The sequence below is a fragment of the Cyrtonyx montezumae genome, unplaced genomic scaffold (genome assembly GCF_038088225.1).
Source record: "Cyrtonyx montezumae isolate F1298 unplaced genomic scaffold, pur_monq_1.0 scaffold_3, whole genome shotgun sequence".
Classification (NCBI taxonomy): Eukaryota; Metazoa; Chordata; class Aves; order Galliformes; family Odontophoridae; genus Cyrtonyx; species Cyrtonyx montezumae.
Genome location: NW_027072034.1, coordinates 47,806,866 through 47,811,509, shown reverse-complemented (window position 1 = coordinate 47,811,509; position 4,644 = coordinate 47,806,866).

Here is a 4,644-nt window from a genome sequence, read left to right as displayed (position 1 = left end):
AAAAGAAAAAAAGAAAAAAAAAGAGCTCTGTGACACACCAAGCAGATGACGTGCCAAATCCTTTATACCTCAGATACCAGTGTGCTTCATGGGAGCATGTGCACTCCAGGGGACGCCTCCTTGCTTCTCCCACTTGCGTGCTTTTATGCAGAGATGGAGGATCACACCCTTCCCCTCACTGCAGAGCTGGGGATGTTTCTTTCAGAACGTGTCTTTTGTGCAAGGAAACGTGCTGCAGCTGGTGCCTAATTGCTGATTTCCCCTTCCAAGCTACTGCATCTTGTTTTCCTGCAGCAGGAAGGATATCTTCCCTTATCCCTGCCAGTGCCCAATAGGTCCTTGTGTCACATTCACTTGCCTGCAGCTTGTTTCAGAAGCTCTCAACTGTGCAGAGGGACATGTAGCAAAACACAGGGCTGCCACTCGGCTTTCCTACTGTACCAGTTGTCTCGCTGGCCCCACAGCCCCACTGCAGTAGAGCAGCCAGCCATCAGGAGACCCCACATTACAGGGCTAGCCTCAGTCTGTGTTCATAGGCAAGACTGCACCGGCTTGCTGCTGTTTACAAGGCGTACACTGGGCAGCATAAAGGTCTGTTATGTGGCAGTGTAGATTTATGTATTTCCTGTGCACTGCTCAGCTTTGTTGTCCTATTGTTGAGCTGCCCAGTGAGGTGGCGGCTTCGGGTGCTGCTGGAAAGGAGCTCAGTGGGGCTGTCTGTTCACCTATCACGGTCCTGAGAGCGGTCAGAAAGATTTCAGAGTGCTCCTTGGCAGATGATAAGGCTGCTGTATGGGCAGGCTAACAGCTGAGGAAAAGCATTCTGGTAGTGGGTCCTGATCGAGGCCTGGCTGGATGCCTACCTGTGCAGCCTGGGCTAGGGAGCTGCTTTAGTAGGGAGGTTGGACTCTTATCTCTAGAGATCCCTCCAACCTCTACAATTCTGTGATTCTGTGTGATTCAGATCGAGATGCAAAGTGGTATTAATTATACCATAATGACATTTTTAAGTATGGTAAAATATAAATACACACACATTTCCTCACTTTCGAGTGTTTCTTTTCTCTGTTCTCTCTGCTTCTGCCAGTCGCTGGGCCTGCTGCACCACCCAGCTCCCACACCTGTGCATGCTCGCGGGGAGTGATTCACTGTTGGATGGATGTAGCCCTCACATTCCTTGTGTCCCTGGGCTGTGTCAGATACAACATGCCCCAGTTTTCCTAACGCTGCCTTGTCAGTACCGGCCTCAACAATGTTCTCCATTCATGCCACTGCAAGAGGGAAATGGGGGCCATGTTACTGCCTCTTTTTGCGCAGGCTCATACCAAGATGGCATACCAAGTTTTGTCTTCAATTCAGTGGCAATGCTTTTCCAGATGTGTGGAGTTCCTCTGTAATTCCAGTGAATGCCTCCAACAGCGGTATGCTGTGTTATTCCTGACCCGCTCTGAGCGTGAGGTATCTGTGCTTCCAGCTCCTCGCTCCAGACCACGCTGCTGCCCCACTGCTTACTGACATGGCCATCCACACCTTCACCAGTTCTCCACCCATCCTAATTGCTTACATATTGTTTCCTATTAATTATATATGATTTCATTCTAATAGCCACCTTTAACGAGCCAGTGAAACACAGTGACCCGTCAGCTGGCTTCGTGCTTTCCCAATCATCCTTTCCAATAGCAAATAAGGCTTTCAAGGAAGCCCTGATGGGCACATGGCTTTGCTGCCTGCCCTGCTGCGGGCACCTCGCCCAGGGGAGCTCCGGCGGGCTGGCCGCCAAGCAGCCAGGCTTTCAAGGCTGAACGAACACAAGGAGGGAAGGGTTTGCCGGACTGCATGTACGAGAAGCAGCAACTGCTCCTGCTTCTTCCTCCCAGCAGCCACAAATTGCGTGTTCTGCGGTGCCCTGAGTGCTGCTGGCTCCACGATAAGCAGTGGAGGAGCACGGGAGGATGAATAGGAAAAGCAGATGGCGGGCAGCTGAGCCACAGCTGCGCAATAGGAAGAGCTGCCCCACGCAAGCCTTGCTGTACAACACTCCAAGAACAGGAGTGAACAAGCAAGCATTTCCTCAAGGCCCCAAATGAGAGCAAACATCCCAAAGGCACCTGGGCCAGCCAGCAGCCACGCTTCACCTCCTCCCGTTTCACACAGGTCAAGAGGGCAGTGGCACTCGGCAGCGGCTTTGCCATCGGGTTCATGGGAGCAGTCAGAAGCCATCAGGTTACACTGTTTAATTCAATTGAGCGTAAGTGTTGACGGAGCAGCGGGAGGACCCACTTCAGCAGCCACAAGCCCTCTCCAACCCTGCCAACAGTCAGCAGAGCAGGCTGAAGCACTGGGGCACGGGCAGCGAACACAGAGACCCAGACAGGAGCTTCAGCACAGGGCAAGGGAGAGAATGCCAAGCAGAGCCACCAGCTCCTGCCCCAGCGTGCACTGGGAAACAGCACTGAGATTAAAAAAGATTAAAGTGATACAAGGAATTGGACAGACATTAAACCTTCCATGTAAAATCAGACACGAGCACAGATCTTGAAGACCTCTCGTGTACTCCTTTTGCTCTCACAGCTTGCTCCTAAGGGCATCTCACCAAACGAGGGACTCCACCACTCAGTGCTGCCAACAGACAGAATGAGCTGAAAAAATGGGAGTAGGGAAACAAGGCAGACTGCATTGGGTCTCAAGAGAAACGCATCCCTCAGAACACTCAGCCTCAGCACGGGCATCAAATAGACCCAACATTCGTTAACAGGAAAATACTTTGAATTTTATTTTTTCACGTTATTATCAAGTACACAGTTACAATAATGTCACACATCCCTATATGGTTCTATGTACTTCGTTTTTTTCTTTTGTCTTTTTTACAAAGTGTACAGAGGGAAGGACGTATACAATATTTAACAGGGTATTTTTCTACAGAACAATAATTTATATTATGTCCTTGTAAAAATCTGTACCTTTTTTAAACATTAAACTGAAACATCCATTCATAGCATTTGCTAAGCAAATCATTTAAGAATTAAAACTAACCTGTAACTAATGTCAGTACATTAACAATAACTATATTTTCATTTGCTCTTTATACAGACAAATACATTTTACAAAATCCACTTGACCAAACCCTCAATTATTAAAAAAAAAAATGTTTTGTGCTTTAAAAAGAAAAAAAGACGACAAAAAGAAAAGTGTGTGTATGATTCCAGGCTACGTAAGAGAAAAGAAAATGCGTTACATTGTGTTCTTTGTCTTTCAGCTTATTTAAAGAAAATAAAGTCGAAAATGGCTAAAATCGTATAAGGTCGTATAAGGGGGGGGAAGCCGAAGAAGGGCACTGTGTGGGACACGGGTGGAGGACCTCTGCTGTGTTTTAACACACGTGGTTTGGCAAGCTGCAGGCGACAGGCACACAGCTACGGCCACACAGAAAATGCAGAGTGCAGCGGGGAGGGCAGGCAAGGCGCAGAGCAGCGCACGCACTGTGATGGCCAGCTGCCGGCAGGGCTGCAGGTGGCACACCGCTGGGCCTGGGGCAGGCAGCGTCCAGAGCAGCAGCACTGTGCAAGGCAGGGACGTGGCTTTAGGATCTCCTGAACCTCTGAAAGTAATTCAACCAAGTACTGAGGCTTCCAGAGAAACACGAGGGCTCGGTAACAAAACCAAACGCAGAACGTTTAGAAGGTGCGCATCTGAGAGGAAACCTTTGTCCCTTTATGGTTCCTGAAATGCCTGTTGGACAGGACCCTGCTCACCTGCCTACAAACAAGGGAAAGCACTGGGGCGGGCCCTCCATCTTTGCCATTAGTGGATGCTTGGTTCCAAATCTATCCGAACCAGGTCCCAATTCTGCAATGCACAACGAGCTGGCAGCTTCAGGGGGGAACTGAGAAAGGGGAGCGGGTCCAGGCCTTAGAAGCTGGTGTGTAGTTAAACCCTTCTGTCTATTTTTGCCCAACAGTTGTTGCTAACATACATGACTTCACGCTTTGTACATTTATTTACCCTGCAATTGGCAAACGATACAACACTACTTTGGAATAGCTTTCAGGTGGCAAAATCACGTATGATAATCGCAACGTCCTCCCAGCTGATTATAAACAGGATCATAAGAACTGGGTGAATCCCGGACGCTGTACTCGTTAACAAACAACAGCTCAACAAAGCTGCTAATGGCTCCGGAAAGAACACTCAATTTAGAGATAGTTCTGCTACTCTCCTAAGCACTCCGCTGACGAAGGACATCTATGTGGAAACACCTCTACTGCTTATGAACGCAACCGCCCCGATCCAACCTCTCTGAAGCTCTCAACCTCAGCATCTCAGTTCCAAAATCGAGGCACCTCAGATTTTATCCTAAGTCAACTCAGAATAGAGACACGACTCGAACCACACACCGTCCTTCCCAGGAAATGCTGATGTACATAAAATGGTTACAAGTGAGGTTCAATTAGCCCCACATACAGACAGTTGCAACCTACAACTCTGCAAACAGAACGACAGCAGTTTGTGTTTCCAATATCAAGCCAGCAGTAAACCAAAAGGAAAAACCAACTCCTCTGGAACACGCAAAGCCTTTCCAAGACTAAGAAGCACAGAACAATAAACACGTTTGAGCATACTTTAAATCTGTCAAAGATAAAATAC